The sequence below is a fragment of the Pantherophis guttatus genome, chromosome 3 (genome assembly GCF_059756535.1).
Source record: "Pantherophis guttatus breed Tessera chromosome 3, ASM5975653v1, whole genome shotgun sequence".
Taxonomy (NCBI): domain Eukaryota; kingdom Metazoa; phylum Chordata; class Lepidosauria; order Squamata; family Colubridae; genus Pantherophis; species Pantherophis guttatus.
The window spans coordinates 156,527,833-156,546,147 of record NC_142065.1 but is presented as its reverse complement, the minus strand read 5'-3'; the positions used below and the strand labels follow the sequence as shown (position 1 = coordinate 156,546,147).

The window sequence follows — 18,315 nt, the reverse complement described above, 5'->3', positions numbered from 1 at the left end:
AGGACATCTTTATACTCATTTGGAGTCACTTACATGATTGTGAAGCAAAAGCTCCTTTAAAGTAAAGAAGGCAGTTTTAAACTCAATCCAGGTACCTTCAGTGACTTTCATACTTCTGTGAAACTTGCAGTAGTTTTATTTGTATGTGTTTGCAGGGCTTAATTTTATCTAGGATTTTGCCCAAAATGTGGTCAGGGCTAAATCAATTAAGAAATAAGTATTTAAGCAGAATGCTGGACCAAGTATTACACCTGACACCTAAGGCTAGATATTTGATATAATTTTTTTCTGAAGTGGCAACTGTAGTCTTCCAAACACTTGGAATTTCAACTTCCATCTTACCCAGTATTTCCCACATTGGCTAGAACTGCATGGGAGTTCCATATCTGGAGGACTATCATCAGCCCCTGATGATGCCTTGAAAGCAGGAAGAGGTCTAAATCAGTACTGCCTTCTCTTCCTCCTCCACAAAGTTTATCTTTATTTCTTTGGATAACTTGTTTTAACAAGAGAGAAAGAGGAGGAGGAGTAGAGATAGAATCAGGTATATAATATTTTGAGAAAAATGTTAAAAATGTTCAAGGTGAATTCTTAAACTACAGTTTTTTTCTTCTATGTAGAAAATGGTTATATTATTCAGAACAATTGGTAGTCAATGATATTAGGATTGTGCATGTAACACCTTCACTATGTAAGCTGCACTGGGTGCTAATTTGCTTTTGGGTCTATTTCAAGGTGCTGGTTATGACCATGCCACATAGGGTTGGGTTACCATCTTACCCTCATTATATTAATCTGTCCCACCCAGTAAGGAAGAGAAAGTATATTACAGATCCCATCAGTTAAAAAATTTTGACTGGCAAAGCCCTGGAAGAGAGCTTTCTCTGCCATTGCCTCCACCTTCTGGGATACTCTCCCCCCAGAAATGAGGTGGGCCTCCACTTTCCTGGCCTTTCGGAAAGCTGTGAAGACCTCGCTCTGCTAACTCGCATGCGGCAAGCAGTGTGGCATGCAACCCTGGGGGCGATTAGTACCCTGAAGATGCTCCCCCACATCTTTTAACTTTTAATTTATACTCTCTTTGTCTTTGTTTGACTTTCTTTTTACTGGTGTACCAAATTTTTATATGGTTTTTTTATGCTTTAGCTTTAAACTGCTCGGAGAGTGAATATGCAGTATCTAAGGTAAATAGATAGACAGATAGATAGAATCATTCAAGATTTTATGTATTTGATAGACTGCTATCATATGACCAGACTACTATATCTAATTGCACAATTATTTTCTGAACTATTTTATTATCTGTTTTTAGAATAAAATTAATGTAGTTTCATTCAAAGTATAATACAAGATAAATTTAGCATTAAAATACATTTTGTTGGCAACCTTTCCACAGGGCTCTTGGCTTCTGGGATCTAAAATTCATGGTTAGGTAAATCTGTTAATCTAATCATCACTTGAGTAAGTCAGGATTTTATCATTTCTAGTTTATTTTAGAGTTAAAGCCATATCTTCATTCTAATTCTGGTGAGAATACTGTTCTTAGCAAACCAATAAATTTGAAGAAAACAATTTACTGAGTAGACCTTACTAAGATCACAACTCATTTTTACCATATCTAAGTACTGTATGTCTTCTTTGCCTGCATGAAATAAGTCTCCAAAGGCAAGATAGTCTGATTACATCATCAAAATGGGACAAACAGCAATCCTATCAGTTGCAAACAGCTGCAATATTCATGAGTAGAATCCTGAAAGTTCAAGCAGTTAACTCTAAATAAAATTGTGATCTTTATCCTTCTTGACAGAAGCATTCATCAAATTATTAAGGGGCATGGGAAATGATTGCTAAAAGTTATACTGTGATCTATTATGTGATTCTTATCAAAGTTCGACTGTGTTACCAAGTAGATTGAAACTGTTGAATTTCAAGTGAGGATATAAAATTACATAACTTGAATAATTGTTTCAGAGGTTTTTTTCCCCTAAAATCATGTCTATTCCTACTAGCTTTGGATACACAAAAATAATTATAAAGTTTTCTATCAGATTTCAATCTTTTCTGATAATAATTTTGACATAAATTGCTAGATACCGTGAACAATGATTTTCATTTATTTTCAACAGAAAACTGACTACTTAAAAATAATTAAGAAGCTTGTCATTGTAAGGGAAGATATTTGACACTTATGTCTTGCTAAAGTAATAGAATGTTACTTGAACTCCATAAAACTACCATAGTATTTATTTTAAATGCTGGTACGGATTATATAAAGAAAATAGTAAGCAGTTTGGCTTCAAGCAGATTCATTTTAGTAATAACCCTTAGTACCAGTCTTTCAATTGCATGTCAGTATGATTGTCAGGAAGTCTTTTCCCTCTCATATGCATAATAATAATTTTATTATCTGTTTGAAATAAAAACCTTACATAAATGTTTTCTAACTCTAAAAAAGGATGCTAGCACGTAGTCTCTATAGATTACCTCACCCATGTGTTCCTAATAAATGAAGGAGGAAAAAGCTAATTATTTTCATCTTCATATAAGAATGTCTTTTAAGTAGGCATTTCTGGTTTTGCACCTGGCAATTATATTCCTGAGTTAGCCACCTGCAATATTCAACTTTTTAGCTAGAAAATAGGGAGAAATTAATATAGATGTCTCATCACAATATATTGCTAGGCATTTTGTTGACAGTAAAATAGCATATCAAGATTGAATAGGATTTAATCAGCAGTTAGTTACTCCAATAGCCTTATTGATCATAGATATATAACTGAGAGAAGGGCACTGGGTAGGTGAGAGCTGGAAACAGCAAGTATCTCAGTATGACTTTATGGGGTGTGGATACTTCGTTTGGTGGAGGAGGTGAATGGCTAGAGTAACACAAATGTTTTCATTAAAATATTAGTTCGTAATTGCAGTGCAGTGTTCAGTATAATGTGGTAAGTGTGTTGCTACTGAAATCCATCACTAGAATATATATACTTATTTTATTTTTATTTTATTTATTTTATTGAATTTGTATACCACCCTACTCCCGAAGGACTCAGGGCGGTGAACAGCCATAGAATAAAACATATAAATACAAAATTTAAAATAGAATAAAACGAATTAAATAATTTGGCTGAACAAATTTAAAACCCTAATAATTTAAAACCAAATTTAAAATTTCCATTTAAAAAGGGGAAAAACTTAGGTCAGGCCAGCTTGATGAAATAAGAACGTCTTGAGCGCGTGACGGAAGGTACGCAGATCCGGGATCCTCCGTATCTCCGGGGGGAGCTCGTTCCAGATAGTAGGTGCCCCCACAGAGAAGGCTCTCCCCCATTGTTTGGCCGATGGCACCCGGAGGAGCCCCTCTCTATGGGAACGTACTGGTCGGTGGGAGGCTATTGGTGGTAGAAAATGCCCAGAAAAGCAGATAGACTGCTGCCTATTTATGCCTACCACATTGGATTATAATAACATATATTTTACCATTCCTATAACTCACAAAATAGTATCAGTAACCATGCATCCAGCTGATTGTGTGACTACTGCCCTAAGTGCATAGTATAAGGAATCATTCCAAATGAGCTCAGTCAACCTTGTTTGTTTGTAAATATGCATGCAATAGCATTATCTGTTGCAAGCCACTGAGACATTTAATAGCCTGTGATATATATTTTATAAACAAATAATAAAATAAATCTCTTTCTCCTTCCATCAAAAATGCATGCAATGACTGTGCTACTCATTTCAGATATGGCCTAAATGGATATCATTCAACTAAAAAGTTATCTGGCTGTAGCAGGATCAAGAAAGCAGAGGTTTCAGGGGCCCCAAATATCTATTTTGTATAGATATTCACTGTTGGAATTCATAGTTGCCAAAAATTAACAGTAAGATTTTCTGCCATCAGAGGTGGGGAATACATTAAAACTAATACTATGTGGTTAAGAGCTGAGATCAATCAGCCAATTTACAAAATAAGAAATATATATTCTCAACCACTAAAACAGAAATTAGAAAATTCTAACCCAGCCCAAATTGGGACAACTGCAGCCTGTCTATTTTGCATGTCAAGCTACCTTAAAATAGCAGAGCAGCCTCAGCTCATCAACAGTTTGCTACCTTGAGTATGGTCTTGTCTCTCTGCTATGATCCAAAAGTTTTAATTAAGAGGGATATGAGTAAGAGGGAGCTGCTACAATACACTCTTATTTCTGTGTACTTACTGGCTATAATCTTCATTTTGCAATGACATATTGTGTGTGTGTGAGAGAGAGAGAGCGAGGTGGGGAAGAGACTAGCCTAGCTTAGCCTACACTACACTACACTACACTACACTACACTACACTACACTACACTACACTACACAGATCCTACTGGAACCCATTACTTAGGAAGACCTGTCAATATGGAAGTTATATCTATAATTAAAATGGCCTCTGAAATGGTCATTTAAGAGAAGATGTTGACTGTCATTGTTAAAATTAAGGTGTATGGCATTTATGGAAGCCTTATTTGTTGCTGATTTTCCCGTAAAAGATTTTGAGATTAAATGATGTCTCTTGTAAATGTTCCTCATTATGAACTATTGAGAGTTTACAGTAAGCTTACAACATGTTCATTAAGCTTAAACCTCTTATTCAAAATGACAAAATAAAAATGCATAAAACATACATATGCATATATTTGGGGCGCTAATAGTACAACTGAATAGGAAAATTAGTATAATGCAACAACAATAACAAAAACCTTTAATAATACAAAACATGTATCCCAGTTTTTTGTATGTCAGCTGATGGAATTAATTTTCTCCCCCCCCATTACTGTTCAATCCCTACTAAATAGATTTGGGGGAAGACTGTGGGGTGGGAATGTAAGGGATAATTCCCCTTTTACAAGCATTCTTTATGTGTGGGCTACAGAAATAATGAAAAAGAATTTGAAAATATTTAACAAAAATTACAAGCAAGATCACAAATCAATATTTTAGTAGAAATGATTTAATATCTTGACACATGGTTTGAAGGAATGGTACAGCAATAAATCTGAAAATAGTACAATAATATAACTGGTGGTGTTATCGTTATGCATTCAGTTCCAGCTTTTAGAAAGTAAAGTATAATTTTAATGCTTCTGCTACAGTTTTTTGGGTGGATCAACTTAAATTAAGTCATGTTGAAGCTACTACATGGTTGCTTCTTTGGATAGGGCTTGGTAATTTACAATCTCTTATATGCCTCAAAACTAAAACTCAACATTATGTCACCTGCAGAAATGTAAAAACAATCAAAACATTGTAGGTAGAATTGACTTTCTTGATAAACCAATTTTATTTTTCATGTTGCAAGTAGTTCTTAAAAGTGAGACATCAATGATTGTAGAAATCTCAGAATCAGGGGCAAATGGCTTGAATACTGGAAGTTAGGATGGAATTCATTGTTCTGCATTGTTTCATGCTCATCCCTTTTGTCTGAGTAATATACGATAAGAAAAAAAGTGCTTGATATGCATAATTCAAAGAGACTGCAGAGTTCAGTCTATCATGTCCCCAAAGTTGCCAGGCTTTAAATGTGTCCTGAAAAATGTGTAAAATTGAAAATGAAACAAATTTATTTTTTCCATGCATCTGTGGCTTAATAGAGCATTGAAATAGCTGGGCAACATGCCAGTTAGTCATCCCTGAGTTATTCATCAGAAAGCCATTTCAGTGTGAGATCTCTGCTAAATATACCTGATCATGATGTACAGTAAGGGGGAAATATTAGCGTTGCTCAAAATATGTGTGAACCTAAATCTATGTCTACATTAATTTTAAAAGCAAGTGCTTAAAACCATTTTAGCTTCAACAACACAATTCCTGGAATTATTATAACACAGATTCCAAAACAAGAGCAGCATATTTATCAATATTGCACTTCAAATTCAAAAGGAAACTATTGGTGGCCAGGAATGCTTACTTAATTACCACCTATAATTTTAGGGGATAACTTAATAGATAGCTTTCAATCATTTCATGCTCTTATTCTTTGCCTCATTTTAATATTTATCACTAGATATGACCTTTCTTAAATTGAACACTCTTACATTCCACTTATGGCTCTTCGAAGGATAGCAATGGCAGAATGTATTTAGGTTAGAAATTTTGCTATGTAATAGATTGACAAAAGTAAAGAATGTCCTGCAGATTTTTCCTTGCTCTAATAAATATATAAAGCAGTGAGAATTACCTAGGTTTTCTAGGTTCCCTTAACAAATCATTCGGGTAAACTACTGGTTGACATTATTGTAATCTGTATGGTTTTTCTAAAGGCCTGAAAATTTAACTGGTTCAAAAATAAGCACATACCTAGGCACTCACTACTAGCCAGTAATGAGAGCTGGCTAATAAAATTATATTATAATGTGCATTAGTTGCCAGTCCATTTCCAAGACCAGTTAATTCTGCTCATTTTTACCTTTATGTATCTGGGGACAGGTTACCGCCATCTAGGCCCTAAGATCATCATTCAGGCCCTCTTCAGGATTCCCTGCCAGATGTGGCCAAATTTGTAACTGAAAGTGTGAAGGGTTTTTTTCACACACTGTCCATAGAAAATCTGTCAGTGCTCTTAAATCATTGCCTTTTGTTGTGCCCCTGAAGAACTTCTTTAAAAAAAAAAATCCTAGATAATCTTGGAACTATTTTAGATCTTAGCATTTTTTTTCTGCTGCTACTTTTATTGTTATTAAATGCAGCATTATTTCAATCTCTCCTGTTTTTAATGTGTGTGGTTTATTGTTACTGTTCATTTTTTGTTATTAATTTATCTGTACACCATGCAGAGAGTGTCAGTTACCAGGCATTAATAGAAGCAGGAAGAGTTACTATCTGTGAACCTTTGTGTGTATGTGTGTCTTTTTAAGTAGCTATAAATTTGTTAAGGATTTAAACATGTACATCCAGCCATGAATTGCATACTGTTTTAGAGATTGTCATGGGTCATATAATATTGTTGAAGCCAGCTCTATGGATTCATTATTCCCCGTGTTTCATACTTAACTCTGTTGTCTATTTCCTCTTTATTCTTCTAGATGTTAAGTGGGAAGGATCTGTGGGAATATTTCATTATATGAGCATAAAACATAGCATTACCACTTATATCTTGGCCCATCTTCTTTAAAAATTGTTTTGACCACTGTCACTAGGGATTTATGCATTAATAATTATGTTTATGATTCTAGTATTGCATTTGGGCAAAAAGGCACTCGTGTCATGATGCAGCATTGGTAACTTGACAGAAGTAAAAAAAAAAAAAGACTGACTTCAATTCAGAAAGCTTGGTGCTGCTGCTGCAAAACTAGAAATTGCTGAGGAAACCTTGCCAAATGTCACATGTGAAAAGGCCTTGTTAAAAGGAAGTGATTAGTTAATTGTACCCTAGAAAAATAGAAAATACAACTTGAAAAATGTGCTATCCCAAAGTAGAGAATATTGCAATGTTCTAAGGAAAAATGTGATTGTTCCTGACACTGACCAACAGAATGAGCAGTTGTATTGGAATAATAATAGTAAAATAGTAGTTACTGAAAGAAATATACAATTGTAAACCTGTTCTATACTTCAATCAAATTTCAGAGAATATGATAATTAAGCTTTTAGTGTCCTTGAGTTTAGCCTCGACTGACATAACATCATGCTTCTTAAAGCTGTTACTTATTTTCCTATAGATCGTTTAAATATAATTTAATGGTAAAGCTTTAACATCTACAATTGGTTCTTTCTTATTTATTATATCTTAGTGCTGGAATTGCATAAGATTAAATAGGGAGATTCTACTATGTTCAGTCATTTTTAATCTTTTTTCATATCATAGTTCTGTAATCTTGTTTTTGCTTTTGAAAAAAAAAAAGAGCCATTAATTCAGATTCTGCTCTTCAGTGTTCAATCATTTATGCAGTCTGTGATAAGGGAAGTACGTATCATATACCTCACAGTCATGTAACTTGTTTTTAGAGAAATAATGGGAAAAAATAGAAAATAAGGGAGTTCTTAAAATTGCCCAAGAATCCTTGGCTTAAAACTTGACAGAAGCTATGTTCAGTCTATTGCTCAAAAACAACCTAGTGTCTTGTGGCATCTGAAAGACCAAAACATTTCTTATGGCATAAGATTTTGCAGTATTCCCAGTGTTTCAAAGATATATAGCATTTTTATATTATAATACAGGAAACTTATATTTTAGGTTATGCTTGAGGATTCAGAAGCTGAGATTGTGTTTCTTATCTTCCTCTCTGTTGTACAAGGAGCAAGTGTGATTACAAAAATCTCATTAGTTCAGATGCTGAATTCCTGGCTTTAGAATTAGTAACATCAGGTATGCTGTCTCCCATCTCTTTTCTTATTTCTTCCTTTTTCCAGCGTTTACATATCCCAACAAAATTATAGCTAACTATTGCATTCCAAATTTGTTGCCAATGTTTTAAAAACCTGGGTAGTAAACTGACACAAATTGCAGCTTTCCATTAAGGATGTAATCGTTGCTGGAGTCAACATTTTTTTCTTATTTCTGAACTGTGAAAAGATGACCAGAAACTGGCAAGGCATAAGGTTGGTTTCCTATCAGCAAATAGTGTACCTACAGGTGTGTGAAATCAGGACTCAGTCAAGTTTATCAGCACACTGGTACATTTTTACTACAAATAAGTTCGTCAAAGAAGAAGGGAACAGGGATGAAGGTAGAAAACCAGGAATATGATGTTGGTAAGAAGTGTCTAGATAAGTTTCAAACAATGTCTGGTTTTCCATTTCCCTTTCATGAAAATGTAGTTTGTCATTTTTAACCAGTGGTATCTGCTCAATCAGTTTCTTTCCCTTAGAAGTGAGAGGAGGAATATATAGATGATATTTCCATGAAATCAAATATGGTCATCAATTTCATAAGAACTTAGTTCCTTAGTTCATTTTTTTTCTACCTAGCATTCTTTACCAAGTACAGAATCTTCTCTTCTCTTCTCTTCTCTTCTCTTCTCTTCTCTTCTCTTCTCTTCTCTTCTCTTCTCTTCTCTTCTCTTCTCTTCTCATCAACTTGGTGCTGATCTCATTGGTTGCAACAAGAATTCACTGACCAGTTTACTGTCAGAGCCTGATGCTGGTTGAGAGAGTGACTGGCCCAAAGTCACCTAGCCAGCCAGCTCTACACCAAACTATATAAGAGGCAAAATAATAGGATGAAATAATTTTTTTCCACATCCATTTTCCTCAAGATGGAAGAGCATTGCATTCATTGCATTTTCACTTTGGGTTGATTAATTTGCAATAATTTTTCAGTTCTAATAATTTGTCCCTGATTACTACTAATATAAGTCCCTGTCTTATATTTTTTTTGAATCCTGAAATAAGCGCTTGGCCTTATTGCCATGTGCTCAAAAGCCCGATAGGGCTTATTATCACGGGATGTCTTATTTTGGGGAAAACAGTATAATGCTAAAAAAGACCTTGTTCGATTTAAGAAATGAAAAGGTCTTTGAAAATCAGCCATTTTTTGTTCTAAAGAATGAATAATAAAGAAGTGGGATAAATTTCCCACACCTGAATAAACTACAACAATTACTGTACATATAAAAAGGACCACAAAAAACAAAACAAAACCAAGAAGTATAGCTGTGACAGCTCTTCAAAGTTGACCAGAGTGCTTCTTCTGAATACTTTCCTTGCTTCCTGGGCTCAAGGCATGTTTTTGTAACTATCTCTGAATAATTTCTCCAAGGTCAACTCTGTAACCTCCTACAATCTGTCATGTAAGGAACATAATAGAAAACAACTTCAGAATGTGATTGATTTTTACCACAAATGGTCAAATAGTTACTACAATAAAAAGAAAGCAATCAAATCTTCATTTATTTTATAGTTGAAATTTGCCAAAAAGGATTTAGAAATGGCTCCTCTAGATTAGTTGGCAGATTCTTCCCAAATGGGATATTTTTTTCAATACTTAATACGATACAAATATTTCAGATTTCTTCTGGTATTCAAAAGATATTCCCATGACTATAAAGTCAGCTAGGCATAACTTTCATATAATTTTTTTACAAAAGTGAGTTAAGATCAAAAGCAGCTATGTATGGCTGCTGTAATTCTGATTACACTAAATGTACCTCTGTTTTGAAAGAAACCATTCCTCGAATCAGCATGAAGCATGTTAGAGAATTTGTAGGGAGGAATTTATTCTGGAACTTTATATCTTGGTGTAAAAAATTTTTAAAATCTGGTTAGATTTTTTTTTAAATAAAATGATGCTCTTTCTTCAATTACAGGAGAAGCATTTAATATAGAACTTCGTAATGCACTAGTTTTTTGTTGCTATTGTTTTTATTCTACATGGTGAGAAACTTAAAGGTCAGTAGTAGTTTTGGGGTTGAAAAGATTGTTAATCTAAATTGATGTTTAAGTTTATTATAGATTGTTCATTGAAAAATACTATACACTTTCAACTGTTTTATCACCTTGATTGTAACTGATAAAGTATCTGTACAGAAAGTGTCAGAAAAAGTTAATATTAATTTTTTTTTTGATGCTACAATCAGTGTACTTTTACCATCAAAGATACATAAGCACCGGCAATAAAAATATGTAAAATTGCAAGTATCATGTTAGTTTCTTCTAAAATCGTTTTTTGATTTTTCCTTGTTTTTTTGGCCTTAAAAATAGCAGGTATTTAATATAAAACAGAATATGTGTACATATATATTCTAATATTTATAATGATAATGATAAAAGCATAATGATCTGTCATGTATTAGTGTTAAGTTCATTATTAAATTACTGTATCTTCCTTTTGGGAATATGAGGAAGAATCAAGAGTTAGTCTGTATAATTTATTAATATCATAATTCAAATAGCCACATATTCTATAATTTAAAATCTTGAATTTAAACAACTAGAGAAGCTAAAATAAAGAAGGTGCAGCTTCCTAAATGCTAAGAGTTGGTAAAATATTTTTAGTAAATCCTTTCTTAAAAGGGAGACAATTGATATGTCCTCCCTGTTTTCCAGACCTTTTCAATTTTCCATTTATTTATTAATTAAATTTATATGCTGCCCAACTTGCAGTTTTTTTTTTTTTAATTTGATTTATATGCCGCCCTTCTCCGAAGACTCAGGGCGGCTTACAATGTGCTCAGCAATAGTTTGAGACAATTCTGAGTGGCCTTAATCTTATAGTTCAGTGAGACATTTAGAGGTAACTCAGTTCAGGCTAATACTTACAAGAGACACGAGAGGAAAAATTGTTGAGGTTAACATTTGCAGAACTTTTCTGTTTCAGGCAAATTTGACAGTTTCAAAGTGTTAACGATTGCACAGCATTGTTTCCAACATACCAGTGAAACTATTTCTCCACACATCAGAACTTTTACTTTCTTTGTACCATTTGAATGTTATTAAATAGGCAATGGTTACCTTTTTTTCACATCAAGTAAATGCATGCATGTCCAGAATATACAGTCTGGACTACTGTAACGCTCTCTACATGGGGCTCCCCTTGAGGAGCACTCGGAGGCTCCAACTGGCGCAGAGTGCGGCCGCGCAGGTGGTGATGGGAGCGATGTGGCGCTCCCATGTAACGCCTCTCCTGCGCGAGCTGCACTGGCTCCCGGTGGTCTTCCAAGTGCGCTTCAAGGTTTTGGTCATCACCTTTAGAGCGCTCCATGGCTTAGGACCTGGTTATTTACGGGACCGCCTGCTACCACCAATAGCCTCCCACCGACCAGTACGCTCCCATAGAGAGGGGCTCCTCCGGGTGCCGTCGGCCAAACAATGTCGACTGGCGGCCCCCAGGGGGAGAGCCTTCTCTGTGGGGGCACCTACTATCTGGAATGAGCTCCCCCCCGAGATACGGAGGATTCCGGATCTGCGTACCTTCCGTCGCACGCTTTAAGAAGTTCCTATTCCAGCAAGCCGGCCTGACCTAAACTTTTTCCTCTTTTAAATGGGAATTTTAAATTTGGTTTTAAATTATTGGGGTTTTAAATATGGTTCAGCCAAATTTATTTAATCTGTTTTATCTCTATTTTAAATTTTGTATTTATATGTTTTATTTTATGGCTGTTCACCGCCCTGAGTCCTTCGGGAGTAGGGCGGTATACAAATTTAATAAAAACAAAACAAAACAAAAACAATAGATACCGAGATAAAAATGCTAATTAAAATAATATTCATTTTCAAAGGAAACATATCCAAAAGATTCTTCACAAATTTCACAAATTTTATGCAAAGCCCCACAATTCTATTTCTTAATTTTGAGTTTATAAAGAACTGAAACTGTGCTGCGCAGGCTAGCTAGCTAGCTAGCTATATCTGTGGTCCCCATCTGGCTTCGTGGACAGGTGGGGGTGGCAGCAGGGGGAGGGGATAGTTTCATGTGCGCAACTGAATTCCATGCATGTGCAAATGGATTTTCACATGTTCACCCGCTGCTTGTGCGGCATGGCTAATGGTCTTTAAACTGGGGGCTGGGGACCCCTGAGCTAGATTGTATGTATGTACAATATTGTTTGTAGAATCCATTGAAGTATGAAACTTTCTTCATGAAATGTTATGGATTGTAATTTGCCATGCTAGTCCAGTCGAGAGAGGGAGGGAGGAAGCGAGGGAGGGAGGAAGAGAGAGAGAGAGAGAGAGAGAGAGAGAGAGAGAGAGAGAGAGGGCACAATTGACTCAAAATCACCCAGTTGCAGTGGTGGGCTGCTGCCGGTTGTAACAACCAGTTGGCCCAGCACCAAAAATGTGAGTGCGTGCGCGGCTTTAAAAACATGGCAATATAGGACGGAATAGCGCCAGAGCAGGTGGGCTGACCCACCCGTGGGTCGCATCTACCAGTTCGCCTGAACTGGTCTGAACTGACAGCAGCCCACCTCTGCCCAGTTAACTAATGTGCCTAAGGAAAGTTGTGCATGCTATCTGTTTCTCTCTCTCTTCCGCTCTCCATGTTTATATTGAAGCAAACATCAATCATGAATAAACTGCAGTGTATAATCATAGGCATAATTATCAGCAATTAATTTGTGGTCTGCAACTCCTTTCAAGCAGAATCTTTCTGTTATTGCCAGCTGGAATTAAAAATGCCCTCACTTAGGCCATGATCTTTTTTGAAACAAACTCTAATTCTCTTCATCCCTCAATGACCTGTCATTTATTTCATTGGAGGAAATCACTCTTATGTGCATATCATTTTGTGATTAATGTCTTCCTTCTTTTGAAATGAATGATATGTAAGATGATAGGTATACAGAATTTGCTGATCTCATGCAGCATTCAGATATCTGAACAATTACATGGATCGAACACATTTAAACAAGAAGTTGTTGGACTTGTGGGATATCAGTTCATATCCAAGAAACACTAACCTCTATATGTAAACTGTTATGCATACTATTTTTCTAGAATTTAAGACACTCCAAAAACCAAATCAAAACCCATCCAAACCTTATTATTTCCCTATATGTGTTAGAAAATATATTTTAATTGCCTACTTTCAATTATTCTCATTTGACATTCAGTAGAAATGATTTTTTGCAGTTATAGTCTATGAGGATATGTATTAATTTAGAAGCTGATTTGCATTCCGACATTTGGAAAGCAACTTAAAATCTGTAAATGAAAGTGCAAGGAGTTAAATTATTGTAAAATAATCCCCAAAATGATATTAATGTTTGCTAACACCTTGAAAAAAACAGATATTAAACGAAAGTAGTGATTTCTTAAAGGGGGGAGGTAATATTTTCTCTTCCTGTTTTTTTTTAAATCCAAAAAATCCTTTGTGCATATAAATAAATAATTCATATATTCTATATAAAATTTCCTTATCTAAACTATAAAATAAATAAAAAGGTCAGGAACAAAATCAAAGGAAAACAGAATGAAATCTTGGAGATATGTAAACAATATGACGTAGGGCAGGGGCCTCCAAACCTGGCCAGAATTCCACAGCCAGACCCCTGTTGTAGGAGGATTGCCAAAGGTAGAGGTCAAGCAAAGGCTGAGCTTGGAGTCAATATTCTGCTGTAAATGACATGAGCACGACCTCCCCAAAATCCATGAAGACTTATTTGGCAGTTTAGGTTATTCTTGTAACATAGGTGGTGAACAATAAAATTTCAGCCTGAGGCTATTCACAGGTAGATTTAATGTAGCTACCTACTTGAATCAACCTACTTGTAGGACACTTATTTATTGTATTGCTTGTTGTAGAATTCAAACATGGACTAATTTCTAACACTTTTAAATTATTAGCCTTTATAATCTTACATAAAAATAAAAACCACATTATTGTATGTGGCGTGGTGTGGTGTGATGTAGTATGGTGTTGCAGTGAATAAATTATTTATGTCTGTGGCAGTGGTGAAATCCACTTACCTTTGCTACCGGTTTGCAAATGGGAGCACACGCACTTGCCTCGCTCTCGTGTGAAACCTCTGTGCATGCGCAGAGCGTCAAAAACGGGACGTGATGATGTCTGGGGGGGCGGAGCCTCCTGCCGTTGGCGCTACCAATTCACCCAAGCCGGATAGAACTGGCTGCATTTCACCACTGGTCTGTGGTCTGTGTTCTCTCTAGTGTACAGTTATCTCCATGTTCACATCAATAGACCAGAAAATTATTAAAAAATATGAAAAAAGATTTTAAAAAGTTATAGCCCTATAAATAAATAAATACACAAATATTAAAGTAAATGATTCTTTATTTGATAAAAACAAGATTAATACAATATCTTAATCAACAAGCTTCTAAACTTTTTGGGAATGTTATTATTATAATTAAATAAATTATATTTATTTCATAACTTCTCAATCATGCCGTGATACATTTAGTCCATAATGTCTTTTATAGGCCCAAGTTTTTAATTTTTACCAAAAAAAAAAAAGTTTTAAAAGATCTACCAGAACACATTTGTCTAAAGACTTAGAACTGTTATTTAAAATAGGTAGCTCTTTCCTTCCTGAAAAATTTGTATTATGCAGTTCATTTTTTTTCTTCTGTTCAGTCATATCCCATTCTCAGAAACTGCCTGGGCAAGTCCCTCCAATTTTCTTGGCAAGGTTTTCAAGAAGTGGTCTGCCATTATCTCCTTCTTAGGGTTGAGAGAAGGTGATTGGCCAATGTCATACATGATTTTGTGTCTAGAATTTACAGTCTCCCAATTTCTAGCCTTGTGCTTTAATCACTACACCAGATTGGCTCTTTTATTGTACATAATGGTGTCCATAGCTATTGTTTTCATAACAATAAGAGGTCTTGTGGTGCACTGGTTAGTGAAGAAGAGCAGCAGGGGAAGTTTCATAGGTACATTGCAAGTTTTGGTTTATTATCTGCTTCTTTCTAATCTGCTGTGCAAAATTTGCTAGATAATGTCGAGACTGAAAACTAGTATTAACTTCATAAAGAATTAGACTTGATAAGACCTTCCTAGAGTAAGCGCTACTATCAGTGTGATAATCTGTTAGGCAGTTAACAATTGTAGAAAATTATCTACCTCGTTATTTTAATGGGCTATGCGTTAAGGGGATACAAAAGTCCACATTAGGTTTTAACTTTCTTATGGTGCAGAATTTCTCTAAACTGATAACCAAAATGACATAATGCAAAAGAGGGCATCATCATATAGTTGCGGAAACATACCTGAGAACTAAGATTAACACAGAATTTACTGTGATTTTCTTTACCCTAAATCTTTCAATTCACTTTCATTTAAATAATAATAACAAAAAAAATGTTACAAGAAACGAGAGTATCTTTATTTATTTTTTACATGTTTTTCTCAATTATGACTACATTTATTATTTTCCCTATTCTGCTTTCAGAATCTCTATATTGCACACTAAAGTTATTATGGGTTTATTTTATTATATAAATATTTCTGATCACCTGTACCAACATTTACTTTTTCATAATTCAGCTTGCTTCATATTATCTTTCAAACATTCAATAAAGTGCTAGTATTTTGTGTGATATTCACTTTTCTGTATTCATCTTCCAAATGTGAGAACATATTCTTCCCAACAAATACGGAATCCAAGAAAACACCCGCCAAATTTAGAGGACAAATATGAATTCTGTTTGAATTGATTCCCTGAATCATTTTCAAATTTGAGTTAAGACATTGATGGACATGATTAGTATTCTACAGCATTGTAGAGCTTTACTTGGGGAAAAATATTTTCTCCATAATGTATATAGCCTAAAATTATAATCATCACTGAACAAATGAAATCTTGTTTTTCTTGTAATTTTAAATGGCAAGTCTTTGGGGCCTAATAAGATGATAATACAAAGTATCTATTTTAATAAGTAATATACAGAATAAAAATAGTGTCTTGTAATAATATATTTTGATATGTTTGAGGATCACTCTATGGATGAATGGAGCCAAAACCCTTTTAAAAACAGGAAGGTTTCCTCTGTTATACTACTGTGTATCATCTAATACAGGTTATTTTGTTGACTAATTGCCAGTGAATTTTTATTTATGCTTTTTAATTAACCATTACATACTAAATAACTCACATAAATTTACCATCTGCTCTGGGAGGAAAACTCCACTAGTAATGTTTCAGTATGGAGAGAAATGACAGTAATCTAATTCACGTGGCCCCACACAACATTTGTTCACACTATTGTGTTCACCATTTTTATCACTTTTACAAAAGAGATGCCTTGTTTAGCCTTCTCTACTTTATGGTTGGTTTTTACAGAGCACATTTTTCCTTAACAGTAACTATCAGCAGGTTGACACCATTTGAACAGTGAGTAAAGTATTTAATTACCTTTCCAAAGAATTTAAAATTGGAGGCGGTAAATAAGAGGATGAACCAAGACTAGCCATCCTTCCTCATTCTAAATCTTTTTTGAGAAAAATGATGGCAAATACAAACCTTCCTTTCTTAATATTATAGAACATGCTTATCACTGATTTCCACTCCTATGGAAAATACCAAAGTCCAGCCACAGCAGGTTGATTACACACTTGTTACCTGTAATTCAATACAGTAGTGCCCTGTTTACAACCTCTAGCTTTTCTGTGCTGTCAGTTAGGGCAATCAACACAAAGAGCAAGAGCCTTTGGAACTAAACAAACAATGAGGAAAAAAAACACATTCAAGCCTGCCAGTAATCCTTCACAGGTAATTTAACAGCTTTTGACTACAAGGCATCAGATGTTGTAGATGTCTGCCGAGTATGAAATCTGACATTCTGTCTTGCCATGTTCTGCCAGTAGAATGTTCGTAATCTCTTGCTGAGGTTCACCACAGCCCCTTCAGTGTATTGTGCTTTCACGCTGAACTTAAATGGTTTTATTATGACAGACATCGGCTCTTGTGTCCTGTCACACGTGTGTCATGTAATCTCTTGGTGCCATACATAGGGATGATTTGAAATTTGGAGCTGGCCTAAATTGGAGTATTTGAACACAGCTTTTCTTTTAAAGAACACAACACAAATTTATCATCTCCCTCTTAAAAATTATGAACCCCCCCCCCTTTTTTTTTAAAAAAAACTGTTCATGAAAGATTTAGGTAGTAGACCTAAGGAAAACAGTGATTAGCATGGCAGGACAATTCAGGTACGATTCAGACATTATTTTAAAAATGTATCTTTATGTATAATACTGTGTACTTTAATTTTTTTTCATGGTAGTTTAGGCTCAGTAAACTATCCCTGTGTTTCTTGTTCATTTTGCTCATTAGCAAAAATGCTAAACACAAGGCAATTATAAAAGTAAATCTAGGGGAGAGCTTTATTATAAAAGTATGTCTACTTTGGAAAGGCTTAAAGGTTGTATATTACACATACATGCACATGTATATTTTTACAGTGTGGGTGGCTATGAGGGTGTTGCATTCTGATATATTGGAAAAGTTTTTTTTTAATGGTCTGAATCATAATTATAGTAATTATAATTACTAAAGCTCTCCTGTCTATTTGTATCTTCCTATTAGCTCAAACAGTGCATTGTACCATATATTTTGAATCAAGGTTTATGCAAAAGTGTTTGTTCTTTAATAGGAATTCCAAAATTCCATGGGCACTTCGGAATCTCATATTTGGATATTCTTATTAATCAGTGGTAGAATTCAAATTTTGTCACTACCAGTTCTGTGGGCGTGGCTTGGTGGGCGTGGCAGGGGAAGGATATTTCAAAATCTCCATTCCCACTCCACTCTGGGGCCAGCCAGAGGTAGCATTTGCCAGTTCTCCGAACTACTCAAAATTTCTGCTACCGGTTCTCCAGAACCTGTCAGAACCTGCTGAATAGCACCCCTGCTATTAATATTTCTATCAATATC

At 35.0% G+C, this 18,315-nt stretch overlaps 1 protein-coding gene across 1 annotated transcript in view; it reads left to right on the top strand.

Moving 5' to 3' along the window:
* ZNF407 (zinc finger protein 407) overlaps window positions 1-18,315 on the top strand; it is a 351,765-nt gene that overhangs the window by 260,467 nt on the left and 72,983 nt on the right. The window lies entirely within an intron of this gene.